This window comes from Cervus elaphus, chromosome 4, assembly GCF_910594005.1.
Source record: "Cervus elaphus chromosome 4, mCerEla1.1, whole genome shotgun sequence".
Classification (NCBI taxonomy): domain Eukaryota; kingdom Metazoa; phylum Chordata; class Mammalia; order Artiodactyla; family Cervidae; genus Cervus; species Cervus elaphus.
In genome coordinates, this window is record NC_057818.1 from 63,813,416 (window position 1) to 63,831,995 (window position 18,580).

At 44.8% G+C, this 18,580-nt stretch overlaps 1 pseudogene; it reads right to left on the bottom strand.

Annotated features, from left to right (window-relative positions):
* Nucleotides 1–58: 58 nt before the first annotated feature.
* Nucleotides 59–17,165, bottom strand: LOC122692866 (annotated as a pseudogene).
* Between the last annotated feature and the right edge of the window lie 1,415 nt (nt 17,166–18,580).

Below are 18,580 nucleotides of genomic sequence, written 5' to 3' on the forward strand. Positions count from 1 at the left end.
CCCCTCCAGAGCATCTGAATCACCTACCAGCGCTCTCTCAGTCAAGGCAGGGGCAGCTCTAGCTGCTGTAGACTCTGTGGGCTCCCACACCAGGGGGCTGGGCCAGGACAGAGCCTGAGCTGCCCCAGAGCACCAGAGGGTCCAGCTCCACGCTGAATGCAATCCCAGGACCTGACTTCACTGAATCTATGCCAGTGACCTTGTGAAAACAACATCTGCGAGACACCAGAGCCATGTGCCATCATGCCCGTGGTTAAGGTGGGGCCAAGAGCAGTGCCAACACTACATCACATGAGAGCCTGCAGAACACATGGGAGGGGAACCAGAGCACATCCTGAGTGAACATACCCAGAGGAGTAATACTCAGAGACTTTTCTCCACGTGCGGGTGCTCCAGTCCCACCTGCCTCGCACCACAGATCACAATCACAGCTAAGATTCAGGTCTGGGGGCTCTATTCCACCACGCAGGGAGCAGGCACCACCAGAGAGAGGGCAGTAACAACCACAGAACAATGGGGAAACAGCCCTGAATATCCACAGCAGGCTCTGGTCACGGTTAACAGCAAACAAAGCCCAGATCAAGAGAGGATAAGGGCACAAACCTCTGGATCAATCTCACCCACCAAGGTGCAGACACCAGAAGGAAGGCTAACTAGGTTCCTGTAGCCTTCAAAAGAGAGACCACAAACAGAATGCTGGACAAATGAGATGGCAAAGACATAGGTGATAGGGGAAGAAACAAGATAAAAACCTCCAAGCACCACTGAATTAAGAGGTGATAGGCAATCTAATGATTACTTCCTGATTTTAGTCATCTTAAGTGGAGACACTAAACACTTTCACAAATCCTGGGTGCCTAATAATTCTTAAATCCACTTCTTGCCACACAAGTTTCTGAGAATGGTCTATTAGATGTTTCAATCTAAAAGTCATAAATGATAGTGATAAAGAGTTAATCAGAAACTGAGGACACATAAGACATTGTCAACGAAGCTGAATACAAATAAGATAAACTTAATAAAGTACTAGTTTTAAGAAATTAAATAAGAGGGACTTTAAAACTATGACTGAAAGAGGGAACTCTACTCATTGCTCTGTGGAGACGTAAATAGGAAGGAAATCAATAGAACGGTAAAAACTAGAGATCTCTTTAAGAAAATTAGAGGTACCAGGAATATTTCAAACAAAGATGGGAACAATAAAGGACAGAAACGGGTTGGACCTAAAAGCAGCAGAAGATATTAAGAAAAGTTGGCAAGAATACATGGAAGAACTATGCAAAAAAGATCTTAATGACAGAGATAACCATGATGGTGTGATCACAAACCTAGTAACAGACATCCTGGCATCCAAAGTCAAGTAGGACTTAGAAGGCATGATGACCAACAAAGCTTGTGGAGGTGATGGAACTCCAGCTGGCCTATTTCAAGTCCTAAAAGATGATAATGCTAAAGTTCTGTACTAGATAAGCCAGCAAATGTTGAAAACTCAGCAGTGGACACAGGACTGGGAAAGGTCAGTTTACATGCCAATCACAAAGAAAGACAATGCCAAGGAAGGCTCAAACTACTATATAATTTCCCTCATTTAAAAACAATAATAAAGGCTCAAATATTTTCCTAGCAAGGCTTTAACAGTACGTGAACTGAGAGCTTCCAAATATTCAAACTGGATTTAGAAATGGCAGAAGAACCAGAGATCAATTTGCCAACATCCTTTGGATCATATAAAAAGCAAGAGAGTTCTGGAAAAACAACTACATCTTTTTTGGCTACCCCACAGTCTTTGAATGTGAGGATCACAAGAAACTGTGGAAAATTCTTCAAGAGATGGGAAAACCAGACTACCATACCTGCCTCCTGAGAAATCTGTATGCATGTCAAGAAGCAACAGTGAGAACTGGACATGTGACAATGGACTGATTCCAAATTGGGAAAGGAGTACGTCAAGGCTGTACATTGTCACCCTGCTTATTCAACTTATATGCACAGTATGTCATGCAACATATCAGGTTGGAAGAAGCACTAATTGGAATCAAGATTTCAGGGAGAAATATTCATAACCTCAGATGTACAGATGACACCACCCTTATAGCAGAAAGCGAAGAGGAACTGAGGAGTCTGTTGATGAAACTGAAAGAAGACGGTGAAAAAGCTGAAAAACTCAGCCTTCACAAAACGAAGATCATGGCACCAGTCAGATCGTTTCATGGCAATCGGCAGGAGAAACAGTGAAAGCACTGACTTTATTTTCTGGGTTCCAAAGTCACTGCAGATGATGACTACAGCCATGAAAGTAAAAGACGCTTACCCCTTGGAAGGAAAACTGTGACCAAAGCAGGCAGCGTATTAAAAGCAGAAACATTACTTTGCTGACAGAGGGTCGTCTAGTCAAAGCTATGGTTTTTCCAGTAGTCATGTGTGGATGTGAGAGTTGGACCATGAAGAACGCTGAGTGCTGAAGAATTAATGCTTTTGAACTGTGGTGTTGGAGAAGACTCTTGAGAGTCTCTTGGTGTGCAATAAGAACACACCACTCCATCCTAAAGGAAATAGGTTCTGAATATTCATTGGAAGGACTGATGCTGAAGCTCTGATGCTCTGGCCACCTGATGCAAAAAACTGACTCACTGAAAAAGATCCTGATGCTGGGAAAGATTGAAGATAGTAGATTTATTTTTCAGTGTTCTACTCGTGTGACATAGGATAAATTGTTTATCAAAGAAACATGAAAAAAATTTTTTTAAAGTGTGTCTGAGCCAAGAGTTCTGAAGTGGGGCCAAAGGGCCACATTTTTAGCAAGGTTATTTGAGTTAGCAATGTTGAAAATTCTGCTTGATGAATGACGATTTTGAACCTCAATGTAATAGAATAGTAAGGTAAGAATTCATACTTAAGAATGGAACTGTAACTGTTTTACAGATTTTAACAAGTCTAATAGGATAGTAACCCTTCTCTTGGTCTAGGCTCGGGTTGGAAAAGAAATTCCAGACATGAGACAAAATGAGAGGGAAGTCAAGTTTATTAGAATGGGGGACGCTGTTAGAACAGCAGGCCAGCTCAAATGAGAACGGATGTTGAACAGGGGTCCTCAGTCCACTTTCATAGCCAGGGTACAAGGAGTGGGATAGGGGTCTTGTGGATCATTTGCTGAATGGATGAGGCACATATACTAGGTGGGGGGCAGAGTAAGAAAAATAGATTCTCCCCCCCCCCCAAGAAAAAGAAAAAGAAAAATACATTTCCTTATGGGGTAGGAGAGGAGACAGTTTATGCTGCTCAGAAGGACCTGCAATCCATCAATAGTTACAGCATGGGGCAAGAAAGTTGCTAAGGGTCTTGTTTTTCCATTCCTGCATTCCAAGACCCTCCTTGGTTTTATCTACTCTTTAGTCCGTGGGTCACCACATACCTCCCTCACTTTATTTTTAAGGCCAATTCTTTGGCCCCTGTTAATACCTTGCACATGTCTAACTATCTACCCATTGCTCTTCTCACACATTAGGGATTCCAGTTTCAAGGAGAAAGGGGCGATGACCACTCTGGCTTCTTCAGGCTGAGCAGGGGTGCCATTGGAATCTGAGTTCCCTTTTCCTAGTCTGTTAGGGTGCATTGATGGAGGGCAATGAGAGCCCATGGAATGATAAGGTGACTTGTTTCAGCATTGTCTAGGTGTTGGTCAGGAAATATTCTTGCACGACCACTTTGAAATGTGTGGTATTTTAAAAGAAACAAACTTTACAAGAAAGTTAAAGGTACATGGCCCAAAGATGAAAAGAAGTAGAAAAGTTGCTCATGGGCTAGCCAGGAGAACCAGAACTGGACATTGGTTCGTCACGTTAGTGTTTCTCTAGGTACGAGAAGAAGCAAGAATTTGGGCTCATAAAATCTTTACCTGAAAGTATCTGACTATCAGAAGGCCAGTTCTTCTGGGTTTTTCTCGGAGCTCAGAGTGCCTTCTTTCTGATCTCTACTCTGAGCTCCTTTTGGGGGCTGTTGAAGGTCGGCAACTTGAAATGGTCATGATGTCCTCTTTGTAGAGACAGCTGGCAGAGTCCAGTCCGCAGGGTCCCTTTGTAGCCACTTATTTGACCATGCTTTGGGGGCACTTCTTGGCCATTGTGTCCCACGGCACTGGGAAAGCTCATTCCCAGTTCTAGGGAAGGTTCCATTGATAGGCCACTCAATGTGCTGTTTCTAGAGCAGGCCTTGTGAGAGGCAAAATCTCTGGACCATACCTGTCTTACTAGCCTCTTGGTCCAGGAAAACATTCCCTGTTCTTGCTTCTTCCCATATCTAGTGTTACATTATTACAATCATTGATCTCATCTGGAACTGTGTATCAGAATTTTATCACAGGCTCAGTCACATGTTGAGTAACATAAGAAACAATCTGAAACAAGCAATATAGAAAATAATATAGCTATAGCTGGCAGTTATTAGGAAGGTCATAAGTAAGAATGATAAGTCAAGAACTTTCATTAGGTAGAGCCCAGTATACCCCAGGTCATCTGACTTCATTTCTTAAATGACTAAAGCCTGGTGTTAATCTCCTGGTTGTACATCATGGAGCATCTCATCTTTATCTGAAGACTGCTTCCTGAGATTAGCTTTAGAAACAAACTTAGTGTCCTTTATAATAACTTAATTGAATCTTTTAGAAATATAACATAACAAGGAACTATCTCAGAAATGAGTCTTGGTAAACACTAGACCTTAATTAAGAAAACTAGAAACTTACTTTAACAATGAAAAACTTACTATTCAGTGAAACATATTTTTTTCATTTTGAGGGCATTAACCCTGTAGCCAGGGAAGGCTTTAACCCATCAAATAAAAATGAGGTTTGTCAGGGAGCTGGGAAAAGCCAGGCAGCCATCTTGGATTTCCCATAGCCCTGATTCTTTGATTTACAGCTATTGTTCACCCATTTTTAATTCCGCGATTCAGGAGCAGACTATGGCCATGTTTTAAGGACATCAGGATAGAAAGGTCTACTTATCAGGGGTTACTTTTGTAGAAGACGAATGAGCTTTGTCTGCATGTACCATAATCTTCACATCACACCTGGGCTTGGATGATCAATACACCTACCCCAAACACCCAGCATCCATAATCCACACAATGAGTGTTCATTCTCAGAAGCAAAGAGAAACCAAGATGGGGAAGTTTCTCCATTAACTATGAGCATTTCCACACATTCCTTATTCCTTTCTTCTACAATCTTCTTTAAAGAGAGAGGAAAGAAGTATGAATTTCATAGCCTCATGATGTCAAAGAGACGTCTCCAGAAACAGTGGTATCATTACATCATTACACCAGATATCATGGTGTAAATGGATCACATGAAAGATGCACTATCACTGCCTGGGCATTCTGGAATTAACAAGGAAATTATAACTTGAGTCTAACATTTTAAAATGCTAATTTTATGCAAATTTCATGTCACCTATACTTCCCCTGTTTAGTATCCTAATAATGCATTTAACTAGTAAGTCTTAGCAATGCAAAGGACAGTATCTCCTAGTTTTCTTTTTATTTCTGAACATTTTCTGAAAAACTCTGGACCACTGAGTCGAGTCACTGGGCTTCCCAGCTGGCTCAGTGGTAAAGAACCTGCCTGCTAATGCAGGAGATGCGGCTTTAGTCTCATGGTGGAGAGAATCCCCGGGACGAGAAAATGGCAACCCACTGCAGAATTCTTGCCTGGAAAATCCCATGGACAGAAGAGAATTTGTTCTATGGATAATGGCATTTTCAAACTCAGTTTTAGATATCTAAATTGCATCCAGGTGCTAAGTCATCACTGCATTTCCCAACGTCCCTAAAATCCAAACACCAAACCACATCCCAGTGGGAGTGAGGATAGGAGTGACTCCCCATGCTGATCTCTCACAAAAAGAATAGTTTCAACAGTTCAAAGTCGCTGATTCATGTTGAGAATTCATCATGCTCCATAGAAAGTGAGGATGCAGACAACGGAGAAAAGGCTCTGGGACACAAGGAAGTAGTCTAAAGTGCAGCTCTTCGCTATAATAAGAGGAAATGGGGAAAACTAAAATGATAACAAATGCCTGGGAAGAAAAATTAAGAGCAGAGAACTAAAGGCTTGCATATTCTCATTAGGGCATTTCAGGAGGAAAAGCAGACACAGCCGGAGACCCAGGATAGGACATTTACCTGAGAAGCTGTCGTTTCCTCTTCTTCCTTCTCCTATTCTGTCTTCTCTGGGGATGTTATGCTGCAAACGCACTTCTGAGTTTTGAGAAACTACCTTGGAGGGCATCAACAGAGCTCTTTAACCTGCAACCACCACTCCTACTGAAAGGTTGTTGCTGAATCACGCAAAGACGCCGGGGTTCTTGGCCTCCGGAGGAGAAGAATTCAACCCGGGGCCAGAGACGAGGCTTGATCGCTCAGAGCTTTTGTGTAATAAAGTTTTATTAAAGTATAAAGGAGATAGAGAAAGCTTCTGACATAGACATCAGAAGGGGGCAGAAAGAGTACCCGCTTGCTAGTGTTAGCCATGGAGTTACATACTCTCCAATGAATCCAAAGAATGTCTGGAGGTTGTAAAGACATCACCAGATCTATTCCCATAATTTACATTTTAAGATAACAGGATTAGCTAGAAGGTTTAATCCAGAGACTGTCCTCAGGCAGGATTCATTATTATTATATAATCCTAAGGAATGTAGAGGGAAAAAAGTAAAAAGTTTGTCCTTTCTTCCTCCTTGAGTATTCCAGACCTCTCTCTCCTTGGGGACCCCTGGACTTCTTTTCAACCTACCTAGGAAATGACTCTCTTATATCCCACCCCACTTTCTTTTAGAATTGTGTTGCCAAGGGAACGGGGCATCGTTTCTGTTCCATAACTACTTCTGCTGTTAAGGGGTGTGGTCCCTAAATGGTTGTTGAGGCAAACTATTCTCCTAACCCTCATATTGAGGGTCTCTGATTCAGGGGCCCCAAGTAATAGTTGGAGGAGGCTGTGTCTAGGCTCCTTCCTACGAGGAAGCTTAGACAACCATTTCTAAACTAAAAGCTTTTAGACGGTTAGAAAATCCCATTATACAGTTACAGGCAAAAGAGTCATTAAACCAAGTTAAAATCAAAATGAAAAGTCAGGTTATGTCTATAGGTACATTAGTCCAGCTTAAGGTTGTTAGATGTCATCAGTTTAAGATGAGGCATCACATGTGATTGTTATTGACGGTATTTGCAGACTTGGAGAGTCTTTTCCTTGAAGTGGAGATGTCCGCCACGGGAGGCCTTCCACTGATGAAGAGGGGAGCACTCCACAGACCCAGCAGTTAGACTGATTGTGGAATTCAGAGTAGGAATGAGCCCAGGACGGGAGGACATTGTCTTGAGGATCAAACGGCAGACTCAGGATTTTTAGAGTCAGCAGAAGTAGGCTCACATAGATTATCTGGTCCATCTTTTGGCTTGTCCAGACAATCCCATTACAGAAGCAGATTGGGAAAATAGTGGGCCAGGGGTTTCAGAACACAGAGTAAGTTGCCCCAGTATCTAAAAGGAAATCGACAGATTGGCCTCCCACAGTTATTAATACCTGGGGTTCCTCAGGTGTAATTAGGAGGGGAGCTTGTGTGGGGACCCCTGGGCACCTTCAGTCCTGATTGTCTTGAGAGTCCGACCCCTGAGACCTACGCCTCTGGGGGCAGTCTCTCTTCCAGTGTGGTCCTTTGCAGACTGGACATGGAACTGGGGGCAGCTTAGATGCCTGAGGGCAATCCTGCTTGAGGTGACCCTCCTTTCCACAGCAGTAGCAACTCCATCCCTTTTCACCTGGGTCCCTCTGGGCATCTTTCTCAGGCTGTTTAAGAAGGGTTTTCATAGCCATTGAGAAGGCTTCCACCTGTTCCTTTGTCTTTTTCTGTCTTTCTTTCTTTTCCTCATAATCCCTACCATAACAGACTGTCTGAGCCAGTTGGAACAGATTATCTAAAGACTGATTTGGTCCATATGCCCGTTTTTAATAGCTTATGGCTGGTATCTAGACTGAATGAGAAATCTATCCTTTAAGATCACTTTTCCCTCTTCACTTTTGGGATCAATCTCAGTGAATCTGCTTGTCTCCGTCTATCTAGGAATTTACCAGCAGCTTCCTTCTCCTGCTGTTTTATGTCTGCCAATTTGCCATAGTTTAAAGGCTTACTTTAATGTGCTTCCTGGTGGCTCAGATGGTAAAGCGTCTGTCTGCAATGCTGAAGACCCAGGTTCAATCCCGGGGTCAGGAAGATCCCCTGGAGAAGGAAATGTCAACCCAATGCAGGACTCTTCCCTGGAAAATCCCATGGACAGAGGAGCCTGGCAGGCTACATTCCATGGGGTCGCAAAGAGACGGACACGACTAAATGACTTTACCTTAAAGGCTTAGCACACCCCTGCCTGAGTCCTTCAAGAATATATCTGACAAAATGACTCTGATCCCATCTTTAGCTGTGTTGTAGTCCCAGTCTAGTTCTGTAATTGGGACAAGGATGAGTTAGATTAATTCTAGTTCCTAGTATTGTGAGTCATCACATTATGAGACCTTCGTGATCATAACTTTGCAAAAAGGAAGCTGAGTTACAGAGGCAGAAGGAGAAGGAGGCTATGAAAAAAATCTGTAGTTTTTCCTCTTCATTGCACCCTCTTGATGCTTCTATCACTCATTGTAGAAAGCATCATCTCATGTTTGATAGGACATTCAGAGCTCCCCGTCGTTTAGGGGACTATATTGAGCTGTTAACATTTGTAACTTTATAGATTCCACTCGAGAGGTGATGAACTGGGTAATAACTTTGATAATACAAGGGCCAAAAAAAGGGCCTGAAAGGACATGAAGAGAGTACTGGTTATTGGGAGAAGGCACAATTCCCAGCTCCAGGTACTGTTCCAATTACCCCAGGAATTTGCTAGTTCCTCTCTGCTTTTCATGATTCATTCCCTTAGCTGTTGGGCCATGTCTCTGACTATTCCTAATTGGTTTACACAAAAGCAGCGTTCTTCCTTCAAGAGAAAGAGGCAGAGTCCCGCCTTCTCAGCTGTCAGTAGGTGGAGCCCTCTCCCATTCTGTAAAAACACCTCAGCCAAGAAATCTAGCTGCTCCTGTAAGGCCACTAAAGATGTGGCTGCTCTCTCAATGTTGCCTGTGTGTTGTAGCCACGCGTTCTGGGAAACAAACTCACTCAGAAGGACAACGCAGATAGTGGAGTGCAGTTTATGACACTGGCGGAGCCAAGGCAGAGTCTCCTCTTAGCCAAGGACCCCAACCAGTTTTTGTGAAAGCCTTCTATACCCTAAGTGTATAACGTTCCCTGAAACTAGTCTGAACATTGGAAAAAGAATGATACAATCAAAGTTAACCAGCAATCATATGCCTGAAGCCTAGGTAGTTAAGCCTAGGTAGTTAAGACCAATAAGCCTGTGGTCATACCCAAAAAGCGTAATAGAATGTATGATTCTATTCGGTTACACAGATAATTAGGGTATTCTTTTAGGCAAAGGAGAGCCCTGGGGCTCTTCCGGGGGCCTAGTTTTCCAGTTGATATGTCGTTTCCTTAGATACTAGACATATAGCTCAAAGTCCACAGTCCTGCCCAAGATGGAGTCCTGCTTTCAAGATAGAGCCTGTTCTGTTTCCTCCTTCATGTGAAGTCCTTGGATGGTGTATGGTAGAAGGTGATTGATGAAGCAACTCCTCCTATTCCAATACTTACCCTAGCCAAAACTTCCAAACCAACCATTTGGTTTGGCTAACCTGGATGGCTCTTTTTGACCAGGTCTGTGCTGTCAGAGGTACAGTGAGAGTCTGGTTGTTAGGGCCAATATTCATCTGGGGATCGAGGAAAGCTAAGGTGCAGATACCCATCCATTGACTGGTAGACATAAGTAAACATCTGTCCCACAAACAAAGAAAAGGCCTTGATGGGGCGGCACCATATTGTGTCTGTGGCAAGATGAGTGGGCCATTCACCTTTTACAGTTTGATTACATTCGTCCCTGGCTAAATTGCCTACAACTTCAGTTCCTCCATCATTTGTAAAGCATTCTGGAGCTTTTTGAGTTAACTCAATTGCCCTTAAGACTGGCCCTTGTAAGGGTGGATCTGTCACAGTTCCCATGGCTGTTGCAATATTTAATGGTACTGGTGTAGCTAAATACCGTGGAGCTCCTAAGGATGAGCAAAGCCAGCAATCTCTGGCCAGCTGGGGTTGGTGTCATATAGAAGGTGAGGAGTTGCGTTGAGAATCTGGTACAGATGAAGGTTTAACGGGGAGTTAACTCTATAACCTGCGTCATACTACCAACAGGCAGAGCCTGATTTTGAAGGGCAAAGTTGGTCCGTGATTTCATTTGCATGATTGTCCCTGTCCAGTAGGTTTTCCCATTTATTTGGCAGACAGACAGCTGTTCTGGGTTGTAACATCTACATGGCATTTGGGCGTAGATGGAGGAACAGGGGCGTGATGGCAAGGCCATGGTGTCAGGGTCCCGCCCGGGGTTTGGATCCTCTGGTGGGGGAAAGGTAGCAGCAGTGGGGGACACAGCTGGGAACCATTTTTGGCACCCAGGACCCTGGATATACACCACATGGTTATGAAGGCAGAAGGTGATCGGCCTATAGGATAGGCTATCTATACATTGCTCTAGCTGATGGTTGAGTAAGGGATTTTTCCAAGGGTTGACTGTAATGTTGACAGGTGCATGATGGATAAGGAACGGCTCCATCTGTTACAGCAAGGGACACCAAAAGGCTCCAAAGCAGCTGCACATAACAGGTAACTGAGCACTAGCAAAAGGTTTTCTCCGCATCTCTGAGTTGTCACAGCTATAGCAACTGAGCCTATCGTGAAGTGGGGTCAGCTATCCTGTGAGCGATTTAGATAGGAGGGAGAACCGATCATAGAAACATCTAATTAGAATGAAGCTTCCCACTGCGGTGAGTTAACAGACAGCTAACCGCAACTTCTGATCCAGTCAGAAATCCCAGTACTGGGGCGCGACTGAAGCTAATCTTATAGCAAAGAGTACAACAATAATACCAATGAGGAATAGAGGCCAAAGTTGACAATAAAAATCCATTGATATCTTGACAGCCAGATCCTCAAGCTTCCGTGAGTTGACCAGCCAGCTGCCGGAGTGTGGCTTGAACAAGGCTAAAGAATCCCCAAGCTTCTGCCGTGCGTGAATGGCACGTGACTAGTCAGCTTCTGGAGCGGCTAGAGCAGGCGCAGCATTTTTGGTGGGTGAATGCCACTGTTTTTGGAACCAGACCTTGAGGGGATTTCTGGGGTTTTCCAGGTGTCCTCATCACAGGAAGCTGCTGCCTTGTTAACTCTGGTGTGGTGGATACAAGGGATGACGCCTGTAAGTTTAAGAGCAGTAGGGGTTGCCAGGACAACTGTGAGGGCTTGTCTCCTGGCTGACATGGTTCTTTTTGCCAACCTTCAACCCATACCTCAACTCCTGGATGATTGGGATGAACCCAATTGCGCAAAGGAATGGGTGTCCTTTTGAAGGTTTCTCGGGCGATATGGTGGAAGACTTTCCCCAGGTAATGGAGGTTTTGGGATATCTCCAGATCAGCTAGTTGTTAGGGGTTTCCGTTGAGTTTTCCTATCACTGGGGGTTTTCTCCCATGTAAGATCTCAAAGGGAGAATAGCCTCAGGTCTCAGGGTGCATTGGGCTCAGAGTAAGGTTGGGGGGTAACATGTCAATCCAAGATAACTGGTCTCCTGTCAGAGTTTAGCTAATGTAGTCCTGAGGTTACAATTCATGCGTTCAACTTTCCCTGAGCTCTGAGGCCTGTACGCGATGTGAAGCTTCCATTTGAGTCCCAGTGTCCAGGATGAAGTTTGGATTATCTGAGACACAAATGCTGGCCTGTTGTCAGACCCTATGGAGAGAGGAAGCTCATATCTCGGGATCATGTCTCTTCACAGGGCCTTGGCCACTTCTCATGCCCGTTCAGGGTATGTGGGGTAGGCTTCAGCCCATCCCGAAAAGGTGTTGAAATACTTATAGCCCCTATAGGGCTTGACTTCAGTAAAGCCCACTTCTAGATCTTCAAAGGGCAGTGTCCCAATGGTCAGCACCCCTGGGTTGGGTCTTGGTCCTTGGCTGGCATTGCTCTGACCACAAGTCACACAGGTAGCACTGATCTGCACACACAGGGCTAGGCGCTTAGGAACACACTAGAAGCGGCTCAGTAAGCTCTCCAGTGCAGGTTTACCTAAAAGAGTTTTTTCATGATGTTGTTTTACCAGCTGGATTTCTGTATTGCTGGAGACAAAGAGTCTTTGATCTGGCAGCTCCAGCAGCCCTCCTTTTATTCTCCCGTCATTTAGCGTCCATTGATCTTCTTCCTTGGTATACCTTGGGGATGGAGGAAATTCTTGACAGTTCAGTTCAGTTGCTGTCATGTCCGACTCTCTGTGACCCCATGAGTCGCAACACACCAGGCCTCCCTGTCCAGCACAACTCCCAGAGTCTACTCAAGCCCATGTCCATCGAGGTGGTGATGCCATCCAACCATCTTATCCTCTGTCGTCCCCTTCTCCTCCTGCCCCCAATCCCTCCCAGCATCAGGGTCTTTTCCTACGAGTCAACTCTTCGCATGAGGTGGCCAACTTATTAGAGTTTCAGCTTCAGCATCAGTCCTTCCAGTGAACACCCAGGACTGATCTCCTTTAGGATGGACTGGTTGGATCTCCTTGCAGTTCAAGGGACTCTCAAGAGTCTTCACCAACACCATACCTTGGAGATGGAGGCAATTCTGGTGCCAAGAGGACCTTAAAGATTGACTCGGGGCTCACTGTGGGGCTGGGTTGTGTCGCCACCTCCTTGGCTGCCTGGTCTCCAACCGATTCCCATTGCTGACTGGATCAGCTCCTCACTGATGGCCTTTACAATGGATGACTGCCACTTGGGAGGGCTTCCAGACTGCTTCTAACAGCTGAAGATTTCTTTTATGTTTTTAGTCTTCCCACCCGCCACGCCCCCCACTGTCAATAGTCCCCATTCCTTATAAGTGGCTCCATGTACATGTAAAGTAGCAAAGGCATACCTTGCCTCGGTATAGATGTTGACTCCTTTCCCTTTGGCGTGCCTTAGTGCCTGGGCGAGTGCCCATAGCTCAGCCCGCAGTGCTGACCACCCTTGTGGCAAGGCCTCGGCCTTCACTATCTTGTCAGTTGTTGTTATGGCAGAGCATGCTTTGCACTGCCCGTCTTAGATAAAAGTGCTTTTGTCAGTGAACAGTTCCAGTTCTGGGTTCTAGAAGGGAATGTCCATCAGGTGAGGCCTGCTCGAGTAAATCTCATCTATGAGCTCCTCACAGTTATGTCGGGGTTCCTGCTTCTGTAGGTAAAACTAGTGGGGTTCAGTGTCCGCCCAGTCTCGAGTTGGACCCGTGAGATTTTGCAAAGCAGTTGTTGATAGTGAACCGTCTTGGAGTTGGTCAGCCACTTGTGTTCCTTGTTCATCAGGGCAGGAACAGCATGGGGAACCTTTACATTTTGTCCTAGTGTAAGCTTATCTGCTTCTCTGGCCAGAATCACAGTGGCAGCTAATCCCCGAAGGCATGGTGGTCATCCTGTGACCACTGGATCCAGCGGTTTGGACTGCTATGTTACTGGGCACTCCCATGGCCCAACTGTCTGTGTGAGATCCCCAGGGCAGTGTGATTCTTCATGTACATAGAGGGTAAAGTCCTGTGTCTTATCTGGCAGCCTTAATACTGGAGCGCTGGTCAAGAGTCTCGTTCACATTCATTTTTCTCCACCTGGCCGCTCCCCTGAGGGAGATTTAAGATTCATCTTACTATTGGCAGGTCGGTACAAACTCCCTCACAGCCTCACAGGGAGGGATCGAATCCCCAAGAGGCTGGCGCTGCCTTCCAGCCTTATGAGGTCGTCACGGAACCCCAGGGTTTGGACGCTTTCAGTCTCTGAAGGCCGTGGGCTGTGAAGCTCACTTTCACTGCATTCAATCAGCAATCATGCATACACAGTCACTCAGAGGTTATGACAATACCTCCTTTTCCTGAGTCCCTAGGTCTCCCTATCTGATGCTCCCTTCCTGGGAGCTCCAAGAAGCTGATCAGTCTCCTCTTCTACACATTGGAGTAAGACCTCCTGACTTGGGACTGGCCCTGGGGCTTTACCTGATCCTGTGGCCATTCCTGGTGAATTGGCCTGTCCCTTCAATGAGTCCGGTCAGGGCTCGGTCATCCAGAGTTGGAACACCGGTCTGAAAGAGTACCCAGAATACCATCAGGTGTCACGCCTCCTTATTCATCTCGGGGTCCTCTGCTCTGACCTGGCTGAGCCACCAGTCCAGCGGCTCAAGGGGCCAGTGTGGCTGGAATCTCGCTGGGGCCTCCAGAAATGTTGCAGAAACCAGTACTTGAGAAACCAAACACCACACTCAGAGAGTTGGATAACTCAGGTTCATTACACCGGTGGGCCCAGAGGAGTTAACACTCCAAGCTCTGAGCCTTGAACAAAGGGGTTACAGAGTTTTCGTACATGGACAGGCATGATTAAGCGGGTTTGCAGGTTTACAGGGGCTAGGGCGATTCCAAAGAGCATCCTCACGAAGGTGAGATAAGCTCCAGTTCCTAGCATTGTGAGTTTATCTTTTCCTCTTGACCATCACAGCTTTCTCTGGAAATAAAGCAGGCAAAACAGTGAACATTGGGTTAAAAATGTGTGTGCTTAGACGCTCACTCATGTCTGAGTCTTTGCGACCCTTTGGACTCTAGCCCACCAGCTCCTCTGTCCATGCGATTTTGCAGGCAAGAATACTGGAGTGGAATGCCATTTCCTCCTCCAGGGATCCTCCTGAACCAGGGATCAAGCCCAGGTCTCTTAGGCCTCCTGCATTGGCACTTAGACTCTTTAGTCCTACTGCCACCTTGGACGTCCAAAAGTATGCATGGGAATGGAGAAGTATCTGTGAAAACGATGCCTTAAATGCATATCTGATGAACAACAAAGGAAATAATGATCTGTGTTAAGTAATAAGTGACATAACTATAGGCTGAAAATAAAAAAATACACGTGGCCTGAACAATGAGTTAGGTTTTATTTTGTGGGAATGTTAGGATTGAGCCCAGGAGACAGTGGGTCAGGTGACCCCAGACAGCTGAGGAAGCAAGGCAGGAGACACTATATACAAGTTTGCAGCAAGGGGCAGGTAATCTGAATATTAAAAGTGACAATTAATGTAAGGGAAAAACACTCTCACATGAGGAGATTTAGTGTTCTTCTATGTATGGGAAGGTGCAAGCATCTGGACTTATTGAAACCATTTCTTTCATATGCATCTAGCTATGTGGGACTGATCCTTCTTCCTTGATGTTCACATCCGAATTCCAAGGGGACGAGAGAGGACCAGAGGTTTAGATAGCATCGCCATCTCAATGGACATGACTTTGAGCAAAGTCCAGACGGTGAAGGAACAGGAAGCCTGGCATGTTGCAGTCCATGGGTCTCAAAAAGTTGGACAAGACTGAGTGACTGAACAAGAAACATAGAGACAGAAGCCCATCATACCCCGACTTCTGAGTGGATGAGGGAGGTCACTGATCACTAAGTCACACCCTCTATGAAACAGTCTATTCAAGAACCAAAGTCTGAAAAAACAATGGCGGATGGCAGCCTCTCATACCAACCGCCCCCCCCACCCCCACCACCTGCCCCAGCTCCTCAGCACTTACCAAGAGGGAAATAGCTGGTGGCTTCTGAATCGCTTTTCCTCCGCCTAGGCTCAGAGATCTGCTTTTAGAAAAGGCTTCTTAAGTGTTAGAGTCAAGATGGTGTGGATGAAGAGCAACAACCTCAGATATGCAGATGATTCCACACTACCGGCAGAAAGTGAAGAGAAACTAAAGAGCCTCTTGATGAGGGTGAATGAGGTGAGTGAAAAAGCTGGCTTAAAACTCATAATTAAGAAAACTATGATGATGACATCTGGTCTTATCACTTGATAGCAAATAGAGGGAAAAAGTGGAATGAGTGACAGATTTTCTCTTCCTGGGCTTTAAAATCACTGTGAACCGTGACTGCATCCATGAAATCAAAAGATGCTTGCCTCTTGAAAGGAAAGCTATGAAAAACTTTAGTGTATTAAAAAGCAAAGACACCAATTGCTAATAAAAGTCCATCTAGTCTAACCTATGATCTTTCCAATAGTCATTTGAGATTTGGACCACAGACAAGGCAGGGCACTGAAGAACTGATGCTTTCAAATTGTGGTGCTGAAGAAGACTCTTGAGAGTATTTTATCATTGAGGAACTAGGGTAAATACACTTAACATATTTAATGTTCAGTTCAGTTCAGTCGCTCAGTTGTGTCCGACTCTTTGCGACCCCATGAATCACAGCGCGCCAGGCCTCCCTGTCCATCACAAACTCCAGGAGTTTACTCAAACTCATGCCCATCGAATCGGTTATACCATCCAGCCATCTCATCCTTGTCGTCCCCTTCTCCTCCTGCCCCCAATCCCTCCAGCATCAGGGTCTTTTCCAATGAGTCAGTTTTTCACATCAGGTGGCCAAAGTATTGGAGTTTCAGCTTCAGCATCAGTTCTTCCAATGAACACTGAGGACTGATCTCCTTGCAGTCCAAGGGACTCTCAAGAGTCTTCTCCAACACCACAGTTCAAAAGCATCAATTTTTCAGCACTCAGCTTTCTTCACAGTCCAACTCTCACATCTATACATGACCACTGAAAAAACCATAGCCTTGACCAGACGGACCTTTGTTGGCAAAGTAATGTTTCTGCTTTTTAATATGCTATCTAGGTTGGTCATAACTTTCCTTTCAAGGAGTAAGCATCTTTTAATTTCATGGCTGCAGTCACCATCTGCAGTGATTTTGGAGCCCCCCAAAAGAAAGTCTGACACTGTTTCCACTGTCTCCCCATCTATTTCCCATGAGGTGATGGGACCAGATGCCATGATCTTAGTTTTCTGAATGTTAAGCTTCAAGCCAACATTTTCACTCTCCTCTTTCACTTTCATCAAGAGGCTTTTTAGTTCCTCTTCACTTTCTGCCATAAGGGTGGTGCCATCTGCATATCTGAGGCTTTCGAGATTTTTCGCGGCTTGATTCCAGCTTGTGCTTCCTCCAGCCCAGTGTTTCTCATAATGTACTCTGCATATAAGTTAAATAAGCAGGGTGACAATATACAGCCTTGATGTACTCCTTTTCCTATTTGCAACCAGTCTGTTGTTCCATGTCCAGTTCTAACTGTTGTTTTCTGACCTGCATACAGGTTTCTCAAGAGGCAGGTCAGGTGGTCTGGTATTCCCATCTCTTTCAGAATTTTCCAGTTTATTGTGATCCACACAGTTGAAGGTTTTGGCATACTCAGTAAAGCAGAAATAGATGTTTTTCTGGAACTCTCTTGCTTTTTCGATGATCCAGTGGATGTTGGCAATTTGATCTCTGGTTCCCCTGCCTTTTGTAAAACCAGCTTGAACATCTGGAAGTCCACGGTTCACGTATTGCTGAAGCCTGGCTAGGAGAATTTTGAGCATAACTTTGCTAGCCTGTGAGATGAGTGCAATTGTGTGGTAGTTTGAGCATTCTTTGGGATTGCCTTTCTTTGGGATTGGAATGAAAACCATGTTAGTTCATCTAATAAAAAGAGAAACTTTGAAGTAAAATTCAGGTTTGCAATTGCTCATTTAAAGGAGGTGTCTTAAGCAGTGAAGAAAGAATTTGAGGAGGAAATTTATCAGATCATATGTGTAGTTTCCAAGGATTCGAAATTATAAGGTAGAAAACAAATAGTATCTGTCCGCAGTAGTCCCAGAAGTGTGGCAGTTTGTTCACAACTCCACCCACACACTTCTAACTAGAGAAAGAATCAGAAGATTTAAAAGGGCTCAATATAGTTACTCAGAAATCCACACAGTTTTTCCTGAAACCTCTTCAATGACTCAATGGAGGAGCCATCAGGTCATGCCATTTGTCCCAGGCCAAGACAAGAATCCTTGTCCTCATTGTGAATGTGAAAATTAATCACTGGAGAGAAATACATAAATGATAAAAAGCATCAAGAATGGGTCAAGAGATGACCCTCTATGACAGTGACAGAAATAAACCAAGACTAACCCAAAATCATTCCTGTTGAAGCAGATCTTCACAAACCACATGACAAAGTATTGCTTCCTCCAGGACACGTGTCCTTCTCATGCGAGTCATCTGCTCCATCCACTGCCATGGACCTGGGTGCATTGCTGTTTTGTCCACTTTACTTACAGTCCAGGAATCCTTCGCTTGATCCTGAAAGGCAATAAGGTCCAGCTTAGAGAACACAAGACGTGTTCATCAGAAAAAGGAATGTGTTGTGGTGGTGATTCATCTGTTTCCAATCCAGTATGTGTTAAGGTAAGAAGAGAAAACAAGGTAGAAAGTTGAAAGAGCAAAAAAAAAAAAAAAAAAAAGACTTCCCCAAAGACTTTATTGAAAGCACCTTTAAAATACAAATGCATAAAAGTCAGATTCTGATATTGTACTCAGGCTCTACTGAGGATAAAGCAGGTAGAGGGAATC